Here is a 14,433-nt window from a genome sequence, read left to right as displayed (position 1 = left end):
TAGTTGCTATATTTTATATACAAATTATGACGCTAGACTACAATTTTTGAGATTAGCATGATGTCAGATTGTTTGTTTTGTGCATCTGCTTGACACATTATTAATTCTCCTTTTATATGTTAAATCTATTAGCAATTGCTGCGCATGGCGTCGCATGTCCCTCTGGGTGTCATACCAAAGTTGTCAGGGTACTGGTGGACATCGAGTGTGGGCAGTTATGTTCGCATTGATGGAACCGGACAGGTGCAGGAGACGTTATGCGCCGTTAGTGGTCGCCTCATTAGATCCCGTATTTAAACCCCTACAGGGTCTAGTATGATCATCTCCTGACGAAGGGTGCGAAACGTGCGTCGAGGTGTTTACTCAGGTGCATCAAATATTCCATCTACCATCAAGTACAGGCTGGACCCGGCAGAATGCCATAGGGGGAGGCCACCATGATCAGGGATGTTAGGAAGGGAAGGAGTTAAGGAGTTAGGGGTGTGGTTAGGAGGGGGCGTATGTGAGTGGGGCGAGGTCAGGTTACTTAAGGGTAGGAGAGAGGAAGGACGCCGCCATCTTTAGTTAACAGCACAGGGAAGCTTGTGATCTTTGGTTAACAGCACAGGGAAGCTTGCAGCAGCACAGGGAAGCTGGTGATCTTTAGTTAACAGCACAGGGAAGATTGCAGCAGCACAGGGAAGTTTGTCCAGTACTTTATAATGGATGCACTACTTACCCAGCTCCGTGTTTGGATCTGGGGCGCGGGCGGTGCCGTCCTCTCCTCCCCGGCGGCGGTCACGGCGCACGAGGCCTCCGGAGAGGTTGAGCCCGGAAGTGATGCCGCGAGCCAGGCGCAGGGTAAGGAGCCCCACGAGGGACCCTCAAGGCCGGGCCCCTCGCTCGGCTGCCGTGAGCAGGACTGCCCGGTCTGAGAGGAATCCTGGAAGCCGGCCTGGCTCAGCGGAGGTGGTAGGGCAGGCGCCCGGGCAGCTGGGACCTCCCTCTGCCTCCAGACGACGTGACCCAGGACTTGCGGTGGGCCGTGCTGGCGATGCTCCAGTCGGGCGGCCCACCTGTACCCAGGATGATGCAACCAATTCCAGGCGTGTGCCACGGCCGGTGGTGACACGGCGGGCAAGAGGGTGACTACCTGTGGGCCGGGGGGTGGACGAGGCCCCCAACAGACGGGCAGAGAGGCCCAGTTCATCGGCGCAGGTCCAGAGCGCTCCATAAGAAGGTCGGGGATGTCATGCGTGCGGCGCTTGTCCTGGGCCGTCTGGGCAGGATGAAGTGGACGACTGGGAGTTCGGTGACCAAGAGGGACGTCTGGATGGATCCTTCGCCCCGGCTGGTGGGGACACAGCACCTGCGCAGCCCGGTGAGTCGCTGTCTCCTACTTTTTCATTGCCTGCTGTATTTCGGTTCCCGGGGGTAGGGGGTGGGGGTTCACTTTCGCCTACGGGATTGCCGGGGTGTAGCGGGGGGATTACAGGAAGTATGGGTGGTGGGAGTGAGATTCAGGAATTGTTGTGTTGTGTGTGTGACCTTTTGGCGCGATGCGGAGGGGGGGCGATAGGTTCCCCGTCACCGGTTGCAGCTTGGGTGGGGCCGTCGGGGCCTGCAGTGGTGGATAGCGCTTTATGTGGAGCTGGGGTGGTGGCTAGGGAATCGGGTGTGGCAGCGTCGGTGCAGACAGAAAAGGATGGGGCCGTGGATGAGGTGCGGTTGGATGATAAGGCGAAGGGCGAGGTCTATGTTTGTTTTGAGGGCCCATTGGGGGCGCATCTGAAACCGGAAGGGAAAAAATATGGAGGGATGAATATGTGGACATTTTTTCATTGTTGCCGTTGGAGAAGTTCAATTTAGATAAAGGGAAGTGGTTGTAAAGCAAGAAGGAGAAGGAGGAAAAACGTCAGTATCGGTTGATTCCCCAAACTTTTGTTAATTGGTTGCAGGCGTTTGCGATTTTGGCAAGCGTAATTGGACAGAAGACGCCGGAACATTGTTCCGGCCTCTTCTGTTATATGGATGCTATCGGAGAGGCTCATTGAGTTTACGGCGGGCAGACGTGGCTGGGCTATTATGAGCAGTTCCGACAGCGGAAGGCAGTGAGACCTGACATTAGGTGGGATAACAAAGACATAGGGTTATGGTTGCGGGTCATGGCTCCAGTGCGTTTTGGCCAGTCCTTTCAAGGGGGGTGGGGCCGGGGTGGCCCCTCATTGCCTTCTGGGGGGGGGGAGCAGGGGTGGCAGGAGGAAAATCCGGGTTCTGCTGGCAGTTTAATGAGGGCCAGTGTAAGTTCGGACCGGGTTGTAAGTTCAAACATAGCTGCTCCTCCTGCGGGGGGATCTCTCACGGAGCGGTTAAATGTTTTCGGAAGGGAAAAGGACGAGGGGTGGGGGGGCGCTAGTCAAGGGCCGGACAACGGTGAGGTGGGAAGACATGGAGCCCTTTCTAAAGAGGTACCCTGATAGGTCCAGGGCAAGTTTGGTGTTGGATGTACCCTGATAGGTCCAGGGCAAGTTTGGTGTTGGATGGTTTTCGGGTTGGTTTCCGTATCCCTGCCCCTGCTCACAAGGTGACGTTTACCTTGCGTAGTTTGTGTTCAGCGTTGCAGTGTCCAGGGGTAGTAGGGGATAAGTTGCGGAAGGAGGTGGAGTGGGGGCGCATGGCAGGTCCGTTTGAGAGTTGCCCTTTACCGGATCTGGTGGTGTCACCGCTGGGGGTGGTGCCTAAGAAGGAGCCGAATAAGTTTAGGCTCATACATCATTTATCTTACCCGAGGGGGCGATCGGTTAATGATGGGATTTCTCCGGAACTTTGCCCGGTGGCTTACACGTCGTTTGATGCGTCGGTTGCGTGTGTGCGCCGCTACGGTGTGGGTGCATTAATGGCAAAAACTGATATTGAGTCGGCCTTTCGCCTCCTCCCTGTGCATCCTGAGAGCATACGGCTGTTAGGATGTTATTGGGACGGGGCTTATTTTGTGGATCGCTGCCTCCCTATGGGGTGTTCTATTTCCTGTGCCTATTGAGGCTTTTAGTTCTTTCCTGGAGTGGGTGGTTTGCGATGTTGCGGGGGTCTCGTCGGTCATACATTACTTGGATGATTTCCTGTGTGTTGGCCCCGGCGGGTCTTCGGTTTGTGCTACATTGTTGGGCACGATGGAGTGGGTGGCAAAGAGGGTCGGTGTGCCTTTGGCCAGGACAAAACGGAGGGACCTAGCTCCTGTCTGGTCTTTTTAGGAATCACCATTGATTCTTTGAGGATGGAGTGTCGGCTCCCGGAAGTTAAATTGGTAGCGTTACGGGCTGAGGTGGACCGGGCTAGGCATTTGCGTAAGATCACGTTACGTGCATTACAGTCAATGTTGGGTAGGCTTAACTTTGCTTGCAGGATTATGCCCATGGGCCGGATTTTCAGCAGGGGCTGTCGGGAGCAACGGCTGGGGTGACAGCCCCTCATCATTTTATTCGTCTGACACAGGCGCTGAGGGCGGATTTGGCAGTTTGGTTTGAGTTTATACATCGTTATAATGGGAGGTCCTTGATCATGGCCCCGGTGGTTGACAGCGTGGATTGGGAGCTGTTTACAGAGGCTGCGGGGGGCGTGGGATTTGGGGCGTACTGCAGGGGTCAGTGGTGCGCGGCGCGGTGGCCTGAGGAATGGGCGGAGTTGGGTTTGGTGAAGAACCTGGCATTCCTAGAGCTGTTTCCCATAGTAGTGTCGGTGGAAATTTGGAATGAGAGGTTTCGGAACAGTAAGGTACGGTTCCATTGTGACAACTTGGGCGTGGTGGGGGCTATTAACAACGTGTCAGCGTCACCCCCCCCGGTCGTCCGGCTGTTGAGGCACTTGGTTTTACGTTGCTTGTCTTTGAACGCTTGGGTTGTGGCGGTTCATGTGCCAGGGATCAAAAATGACATCGCAGATTCTTTTTCTCGCTTGCAGTGGGAGCGTTTCAGGATGGTGGCTCCGGAAGCGGAGGAGGACGGGATCGCTTGCCCACAATGGGTGTGGGGGCTGGGTTACGAGCCGCAGGAGGTTTGATTCAGGCTTCGCTTGCTCAGGGTACTTGGGCTGCTTATGATTCGGCATGGCGGGAGGGGGAGAGTTGGTTGGCAGTTCTGGAGGGTGTAGTGACGGATGATGATCGGGTGGTGGCGTTGTTAGTTTTTCTGGGGCAAGTCGCTATCGGGGGCTGGTCAGTGTCCAAGGTAAATCGTTTTGTGGCAGCCCTGGTTTTTGGTTGTAAGGTCCGGGGGTACACGGATGTTACAAAAAGTTTTTGGGTTGGCCAGGCCCTGAGGGGGTACAGGAGAGGGAGGACGTTGCCGGATCGGCGGCGCCCAGTGTCTTTTATGTTGTTGGAACAGTTGTGGGGGGTGTTGTGTGACATTTGTTTTTCCAGTTACGAGGTGACCCTGTATAGGTTGGCATTCTCGTGGGCATTTTTTGGGGCCCTGAGGGTCGGGGAGCTGGTGGCTCCCAGCACAAGGAGACCTGGGGGGTTGAGAATGGAAGATGTGTTGGTAACGGATCGGAGTGTGTGTGGCTGTTGGGATTGGAGGAGGCTTTGTTTTCCCCCCATTCTTTTCGGATTGGGGCAGCGACGGAGACGGTGGCATGGGGATTGGGTGAGGAAGTGGTAAAGCGGATAGGTCGATGGGATTCCCGCCGTTTCCAGCTGTATGTGCGCCCTCAGTTTATATGATAGTCGTCGTAATCCCTCCTTCTCTACACTCCCTCCTGCCCCCCTTGTCGCTTTTTCTCTCCTCCTCCATGTTTGGCTTGCATCCTTACTCGTTTTGTTAATCAGTGGTTTTATTTTTCAGGACCCGCGGGCCGATTGGTGTGGATCGTTGGGCATTCCTACGTTCATTGGGGGGCGGAGCGGGCGGATGTTCGTCCGGACGGGCGGCAGTTGGGTTTTCGGCGGGAGGATGTAGTCGTGCGGTGGCTGGGGAGTAGGGGGATGCTGTGAAGTCGGGTGTTGCCGGACGTGCATCGGTTTGCGCTGATGGACAGTGCCCCGGATGTCTTGGTGTTACATGTCGGGGGTAACGATTTGGGTAGTCGTCCTTTTCGTGGGTTGATCAGGGATATAAAATACGATCTACTCAGGTTATGGTCCATTTTCCCGGGTATTAAGGTGGTGTGGTCAGAGATTTTCCAGCGGAAGGTTTGGCGGCATGCAAGATCGGTGCCGCGGTTAAATAAAGCCAGGGTTAAGGTTAATCGGGCAGTTTCGGGTTTCGTGGTGAGAAACGGGGGGGTCTTCGTGCGTCATTATGACTTCGAGGATGGCCAGGGTAATTATTGGCTAGGTGATGGTGTGCACCTGATGGCCGTGGGGATTGACCTGTGGACTCTGCGCCTGCAGGAAGGTATCGAAAGGGCCCTCTTGTTGGGTGGGGGCTCGCATACTTAAAGGTGTCTAAGTATGTTCGTGTGGCGGATTGGGGGTCCTTGGAGTTGGTGGTAAATTACTGTGGGGGGGGGGATTCATAGGGGGTATGGTCCCTCCCCAATTTATTATGGTTGGTAGTCTGGTCAATTTGGGCTCCTGCTGGGTGGTGTCCCGAGGAGTGGTCAATTTTGGGCTCCCGCTGGGTGGTATCCCGGGGAGTGGTTGCGGTTGAGGTCAGCCAACTGCAGGTATAACGGTGCCCCTGAGCCAGTAGGGTGACGGCTGGGAGTAAAATACTATGCAGGTGGGCTGTTTCGTGACAGACTTTTGTAGCTCCAAGGACTCCCCTTCCATTGTTATTATTATTTGTAAATTGTTGTTCTTGATGTTTGTTTGTAAATAAAATGGCTGCTGTGGCCAAATTTATCCAAACCAAGAGTCTGAGTCTTATTAGAGGGACAGGGGGTTTGGGAAAAGGTATGGCCATTAATGGGGAAGGTGAGTAGGTGAAGCCACTTCCCCCCGGTAGGAGTGTACGCACTCTACAGTCCCCTGATCATGTCTATCACAGGTAGCAAATTATATTAGCTTGTTGCACTTTTTTGCACTAAGGTATTTGTACCTCGGTGGATATCTATTGAGATTATAATATATATATATATATATATATATATATATATATATACACACACACACACACATATATTATATATATATATATATATATATATATATATATATACTGCAGAATTATAAAACCACTGTATTTGGGTCATATTGGCTTTTTTTCACATATATATATATATATATATATATATATATATATATATTGTACATTTCTATAATAATTGTAGGGGGGGCTGTCCCAGATTGTGGACTAATAAAGATTATTTACAAATATTATTTTGGAATATTTGTGTTTTGTATTCTGGTAAAGACATTATTGGTTTTGTGTATGGATATTTTTATGTCTTGTTCTTTTGACTATATGCTCGGGATATTTATAGGTTTATAATACTTGCCTTCTGAGCCCTGCCGTGTCTCTAAACAGCAGTTTATTACTACATATGGGGTATTCCCGTAATCAGGAGAAATTGCTTTTCAAATATTGGGGTGCTTTTTCTCCTTTATTTCTTGTAAAGAAGAAAAAAAAAAAAAAGAAGCAAACTTAGGCCTCATGCACACGACCGTATTTTTTCCCACCCGTAAATACGGGTCCGGTGTCACACGTTTTCGACCCGTTTTGCACCAGTATTTACGGACCCGTGCCTGTAAATATGGTTCCGGTGTCACCCGTATTCCACCCGTATTTACGGGCACGTTTTTGGCGGCAAAATAGCACTGCACTAATCGGCAGCCCCTTCTCTCTATCAGTGCAGGATAGAGAGAAGGGACAGCCCTTTCTGTAATAAAAGTTAAAAAAATTCATACTTACCCGGCCGTTGTCTTGGTGACGCGTCCCTCTCTTCACATCCAGCCCGACATCCCTGGATGACGCGGCAGTCCATGTGACCGCTGCAGCCTGTGATTGACCTGTGATTGGCTGCAGCGGTCACATGGGCTGAAACGTCATCCAGGGACGGCCAGGACGTCGGGCCGGATGTCGAGAGGGACGCGTCACCAAGGCAACGGCCGGGAGACCGGACTGGAGGAAGCAGGAAGTTCTCGGTAAGTATGAACGTCTTTTATTTTTATTTTTTACAGGTTGCTCTTTATTCTGATCGGTAGTCACTGTCCAGGGTGCTGAAAGAGTTACTGCCGATCAGTTAACTCTTTCAGCTCCCTGGACAGTGACTATTTACTGACGTCGCTTAGCAACGCTGCCGTAATGACGGGTGCACACATGTAGCCACCCGTCATTACGGGAGCTCCATAGACTTCTATGGACTGTCCGTGCCGTTATTACGGCCTGAAATAGGACATGTTCTATCTATTCCAACGGCACGGGCACCTTCCCGTTAGAAAACGGGAAGGTACCCGTGGCCAATAGAAGTCTATGAGCCCGTTATTACGGGTCGAAATTACGACCCGTAATAACGGGAGTTTTTACGGTCATGTGCATGAGGCCTTACATTTCTATATTTTATTGGAAAAATGTTCATTTTTCACTTTCACTGCCCAATTCCACTAAATTCAGCAAACAAAACAAAAAAATCTGTTGGATCAAAATGCTCACTACACCCCTCGACAAATTCTTTGAGGGGTGTAGTTTGCCAAATGGTGTTTATTTGGTGCTGTTCCCACTGCATTGGCACAACAAGACCTCTTCAAACCAGACAATGCGCTTAAAAAATATTCTAATAAAAAAAAGGAGGCCCCAAAATCCACTAGGTGCTCCTTTGCTTCTGAGGCCAGTGTTTATCTATTAGCACATTAGGGACACATGGGATAATTAAAAAAAAGGATGCAGAATCTGGGCAATAAATATTGAGTGGCATTAAAAAAAAAGTTTTTAAAATTGGGTGATTTATGTTGATTTCTAATATATAATGCCCTCAAAGATTTCAAGACTGAGCTGGTCTCTAAAAGAATAGGTTGTGGAAATTTTCTTGAAAACGTGAGAAATTGCTGCTAAAGTTATAAGCCTTGTAACCTCCTAGTTTAACCAGTTAGTGACCGGCCCATAGTGTTTTTACGTCGGTCACTAACGGGCCTTATTCCGATGCAATAGACTTTTTACGTCGCTGCATCGGAATAAGTAAACAGAACAGGGAGCTGTCAAATCTCCCTGCTCTCAGCTACCAGAGGTAGCTGAGGGCTGAGGACGTCCCTGCTCGACCGGGTGAGATTGATATTAGTATCGATCTTACCCGTTTAACCCCTCAGATGCGGTGCACAATAGCGTGCACCACATCAGAGTGGATTTGGAGAGAGGGAGAAAGCTCCCTCTCTCTGCCACCGACACCCGGAGATAAGATCGCCGAGTGTCTGTCTCCGATGGCAGCCGGGGGCCTAATAAAGGCCCCCAGGTCTGCCTGTAGTGAATACCTGCTAGGTCAATACAGAAGTATTGCAGTGTATTATAAATGCGATCGGATTATCGCATAGTGAAGTCCCCTAGTGGGACTAGTAAAAAAAAAGTTTAATAAAAAAAAAGTGAAAAAAAAAAAAAAAAAAGTGGAAATCACACTTTTTTCCCCCTTACAAACTGCTTTATTATTAACAAACAAAATAAAGTAAAAAAGTTACACATATTTGTTATCGCCGCGTCCGTAACGACCCCAACTATAAACTTATTATATAATTTAACCCGCACAGTGAACGTCGCAAAAAATAAAATAAAAAACCATGCAAAAATTGCTGTTTTCTTACCACGCAAAAATTGCTGTTTTCTTTGAATCCAGCCTTAAAACAAAATTTGATAAAAAGTGATCAAAAAGTCCCATACTCCAAAATGGTACCGATAAAAACTACAAGTCGTCCCACAAAAGCCCTCCTACATTGCATCGGCAAAAAAATAAAAACGTTACGGCTCTTCAAATATGGAGACACAAAAACAAATAATTTTGAAAAAAAAGTGTTTTCACTGTGTAAAAGTAGTAAAACATACAAAAACTATACAAATTTGGTATCGTTGCAATCGCAACAACCCGCTGAATAAAGTTATTGTGTTATTTATACTACACGGTAAACGGCGTAAATTTAGGACGCAAAAAAGTGTGGAAAAATTGCTGTTTTTTGTTTTTTTTAACTCCCCCCAAAAAAAAAAGGTCATAAAAGTTAATCAATAAATTATATGTACCCGCAAAAAACAAGACCTTATACAGCTATGTCGACGCAAAAATAAAAAAAAGTGTATGGCTCTTTGAATGAGACGATGGAAAAACGTAAAAAAATGGCTTGGTCATTAACGTCTACAATAGGCTGGTCAATAAGGGGTTGAAAAAAAAAAAAAAACACATTAAAAAAACTATACCGATATAAAAGTAGACATATGGGGGGATGTAAATTAGCAACTATTTTGTGTGGTATTACTCTGTCTTACAAGCAGATCCATTTACAATTTTGAAAAATGCTAACTTTTGCAAATACTCTATATTTTGATGTTTTCATAAATAAACATTGAATGTATCAACCAGATTTTTCCAGTAAGATAAAGTCCAATGTATCACGAGAAAACAAACTCAGAATCGCATGGAAAAATCAAAATAAAGCATTCCAAGGAAATTACCACATAAAGTGAGCCCATTCAGATTTAAATAAAATTGGCTCGGCCCATAATGCCAAAACATTCTGTGTCCTCAAGGGGTTAAGGAACGTGACTCAATAGAAGTAAAAGACCACCAGAGACCAACATGAGGAGGTTGGAAAGTAGGCTGTATTAACACGACTGTAGTACATCCCTGTATGTGCCTGTAGTACAGCCGTATGTGAGAGCCATATAGACAGTACTAAACATTGGAGAGCAGCCCACCAGAGGAATGCAAGAAACCTTAGAGAAACATTTTATGTTTACATATAATGAGATCCGGCCCAGTTTTTGATACCAACTATATAGCTTGCACTTAGAGCTGTAACAAAGCCACGTGAACTTTTCTTATGCATACATTTAAAAAAAAAACAAAAAAAAACAAACACACTATTGTTCACCCCACCTCTTCATCCCAAACACTAGCAAGGGAAGCGGTCATCACTATTTTTCTGTGCACACATACCTTTGTATCCCTTTCTAGTATCATCTTTACAGAGAACATGATTGCGTTATGCAGATTATCCCGCAAGTGCTCAGATAGCAGTCATAAGCAGGGCAAGTGCTTTGGACTCACCGTGTAACCCTGTCAAACTCATTCCCCTTTCAGGGAAGCTAACAGTGATATCTGCATAGCCTGGCAAAGTCATTCAATCATGAGCACCTCCTAGGAGGATTTTTGGGCAAGCACATGCTTCATCTACAGTGTATATAAAAAGTCTACAAACCCCTGTTAAAGTGCCAGGTTTTTGTCATGTCAAAAAAAATCAGTACAAGATGAATAATTTCAGGACTTTTTATACCTTTTAATGTGACCCATAATCTGTATAATTCCATTGAAAAAAACTGAAATCATTTATAGGGGAAAAATAAAAATAACAAAACTACAATAATGTGATTGCATAAGTGTAAACACCCCCTTATAGTTGGGGATGTGGTTGTGTTCAGAATTAGCCAATCACATTTAAACTCATGTTAAATAGTAGTCAGTCAGCTGCCATTATTTAAAGTGATTCTGACGAACCCCATATGAAGTTCAGCTGTTCTATTAGGATTTTCCTGACATTTTCTTTGTTGCATGTGACAGCAAAAGCCATGGTCCGTAAAGAGCTTACAACACATCAAAGGGATCGGATTGTTTAAAGGCGTCAGGAGAAGGGTACCAAAGAATTTCCAAGTCATTAGATATACCATGGAACACAGTGAAGACGGACATCAGGAAGTGGATTATATTTGGCACAAGTGTGACATTACCAAGAACTGGACGTCCCTCAAAACTTGATGAAAAGACAAAGACAAAACTTGGTCCAGGAGGCTACCAAGAGGCCTACAGCAGCATTAAAGGAGCTTCAGCACTTTCTGGCAGGGACTGGTTGTGTAGTACATGTGACAAACTACATCAAGTCTGCCAAAAGCATGTGGGAAAATGTGTTATGGTCTGAGGAGACCAAGGTTGAACATTTTGGCCATAATTCCAAACGGTATGTTTGGCACAAAGGCAACACTGCACATCACCAAAAGAACATTATACCTACAGTGAAGCATGGTGTAGGCAGCATTATGCTTTGTGGCTGTTTCTCTGCAGCTGGAATTCTAGTCAAGGTGGGGAGAATTATGAACAGTTCAAAATATCAGGCAATATTTGCACAAAACCTGCAGGCCTCTGCTAAAAAGCTGAAGTGGAATTTCACCTTTCAGCACGACAACGACCCGAAGCATACCACCAAATGAACAATAGAATAGCTTCACCAATAGAAGATCAAAGTTTTGGAATGGCCCAGCCAGAGCACAGAATCTCATTGAAACTCTGTGGATGACCCTGAAGAGGGCTGTACACAGGAGATGCCTTCGCAATCTCACAGATTTGGAGCACTCTTTTAAGGAATAGTGGGCAACAATTGCCAAGTCAAGATGTGCCATGATGATCGAGTTCTACCCATAAAGACTGAATTCTGTCAAAGTCAAAGGCACATTATTTTTGTTCTTTATTTTTAATTTTCCACCCTAAAATTTCAGTTGGTTTTTCAATGTAATTGTACAGATTTTAGGTGACATTAAAAGGTGGAAATGATTCATCTTGTACTGATTTTGTAACATGACAAAAACCTGGCATTTTAACAGGGGTGTGTAGACTTTTTATACCCACTGTATGGGAGGTCTCGCTGTTCACATATTTGTTTTGAAAAGTAGAGTATGTACCAGAGATACTTGGTTAAAAATCCGGGTTGCCAACCGTCCGTAAATTTACGGACAGTCCGCAAAAAAACGGTATTTGGGGATTTTTCTGCAGTCTCTCGGTACTTTGCACTGCGCATGCGCCAAAATGTATATGCGCAGTGCAAAGGAAAAGTAGGATGCGGCCAGGCATATTTTCAGAATCTGAATCTGAAAATATGCAGGCCGGCCAAGTGAGGTCAGTGCCGGGAGTGGACCAATCCAGTCACCTGACATGAGGTCAGGTGACGCAGGTCAGGCAACTGGACTGGTCCAGTCATCAACCCCAGTCAAAAGTGATCCTCCGTCGCTTTGCTGCATGAACATCTCCTCCCCCTGATTGTGAGTCGTGTCAAACAAAGTGGTAGCGGTAGGCTACCGCTCTCTGCTCTATATACAAGAAGGGAAGGGGGTACGGTGTTGCAGCGCTACTTACAATGGAAAGGGGGCGCTATATACAATGGGGGCTGTGTGGCGCTATCTACAAGGGGGAGCTGTATGGCGCTATCTACAAGGGGGAGCGGTGTGTGGAGCTATCTGCGAGGGGGAGCGGTGTGTGGCGCCATCTGCGAGGGGGAGCGGTGTGTGGCGCTATCTGCGAGGGGGAGCTGTGTGTGGCGCTATCTACAAGGGGGAGAGGTGTGTTGCGCTATCTACAAGGGGGAGCAGTGTGTGGCGCTATCTACAAGGGGGAGCAGTGTGTGGCGCTATCTACAAGGGGGAGCAGTGTGTGGCGCTATCTACAAGGGGGAGCAGTGTGTGGCGCTATCTACAAGGGGAGCTGTGTGTGGCAACATCTACAAAGGGGAGCTGTGTGGCGCCATCTACAAGGAGGACCTGTGTAGCGCTATGTACAAGGGGGAGCTGTGTGGCGCTATCTACAAGGGGGAGCTGTGTGGCGCTATCTACAAGGGGGAGCTGTGTGGCGCTATCTACAAGGGGGAGCTGTGTGGCGCTATCTACAAGGGGGAGCTGTGTGGCGCTATCTACAAGGGGGAGCTGTGTGGCGCTATCTACAAATGGGGCTGTGTAGCCATCTACAAGGGAGAGCTGTGTGGTGATATCTACAAGGGGGGCTGCGTGTGGTGTTATCTGCATGGGGCACGATTACTGATGAGGCACTTTTATTGTGTCGAGCACGAAGGGATCATTATTAGCATCTGGATCACTAGATTAAGAGTTTGTTTGGAGGATGGAGTATAGGTGTGGAGGATGCTGGAAAAGCGAGAAACCAACATGTCTATGTCAAATTCTGCAGAGACGAGTCATGGCTGAAATAAGTCGTCTGGGCCAGGTGGAGAAACAAAGGGAAGGTGAACAAGTCTAATCAAAGAAAACATCACCTAAATTAGCAGGGGAAAGCGACAAGCAGAGCTGTGATTGGTGAATCACTCATAGCACACTGCACAGGCAATGATTTTGTAATGTGTCCGTAAAAATTTTGGTCTGTCCGTGAATTTTAGCACAGTTGTTCAGAAATTTCTGAAGTGGAGTTCGGCAACCCTGTTAAAAATAGTTCAATGAAAAGCTTTGCTAAATTTTGCTTTCTTTTGGCTTGTGCACAGCCATTTCGGTTATGGAAGATATTGTTATTTGTTGACAAAGCAAGTTCTTTTCAGAAGACAGTAAAGGTCAATATGCTATTATATTTATTGAACAATTAAACTAGACAACAAGCAATTTTAAACCTAAGCCTGTAGGCAAGACTTGAATTATTAAATAATGAATAGTTACGTTGTGTTCCTTTGCATATGTTTATGAACAACATAATAAACACAGTCTTTAACCCTTTCCCGCGATTGGGCGTAACTGTACGTCCGAAATCAAAGTGATTTCCCGCAGACGGGCGTACAGTTAAGCCCTGCAGATAAGAAGACAAGATCTTCAAGTCCCCAGGTCAGTGTAAAAGAAAAAGTAAAAAAAAATGTGAAAGAAAAATAAATAAATAAAAGTTAATAAATAAATATTAAAAACAACACTTGCCTTGTTTCCCTGATCAACTCCTTTATTATTAAAAAAACATGAAAATATGAAAAAAAACTATACATAATAGGTATCGCCGCGTTCGGAACGGCCTGATCTATAAAAATATCACATTATTTTTACCACACGGTGAACACCGTAAAAAATTTTAATAAAAAACAATGACCGCATTTTATTTTTTGGTCATCTTGTCTAAAAAAAAAATGTAATAAAAACTGATCAAAAAGTTGCAAGTAAAGCAAAATGGTACCAATAGAAACTACAGTTCGCCACGCATAAAACAAGCCCTCCCGTAGCGATATAAACTACAAAATAAAAAAAGTTATGGCTGTCAGAAAATGGCGACACTAAAACATGATTTTTTTAGAAAAGAGTATTATTATTGTGGGAATGTAGTGAAACGTAAAAAACTATATAAATTTGGTATCGCTGTAATCGTATCGCCCCGCAGAATAAAGTTAACATGTTGTTTATACTGCACGGTGAACACTGTAAAAAAAAAAAGAAAGAGAAACCTGCTGGAATGGCTGTTTTTTGGTTTCCTCATCTCCCAAAAAATGTAATAAATAGTGATAAAAAAAAAAAAAAAAAAAAAAAAAAAAAAAAAATCGCATGTACTCCAAAATGGAACCAATAAAAATTACAGCTCGTT

This window comes from Rhinoderma darwinii, chromosome 4 (assembly GCF_050947455.1).
Source record: "Rhinoderma darwinii isolate aRhiDar2 chromosome 4, aRhiDar2.hap1, whole genome shotgun sequence".
NCBI lineage: Eukaryota > Metazoa > Chordata > Amphibia > Anura > Rhinodermatidae > Rhinoderma > Rhinoderma darwinii.
The sequence above is the reverse complement of the archived record's forward strand: the minus strand, read 5'-3'. Positions refer to the sequence as shown.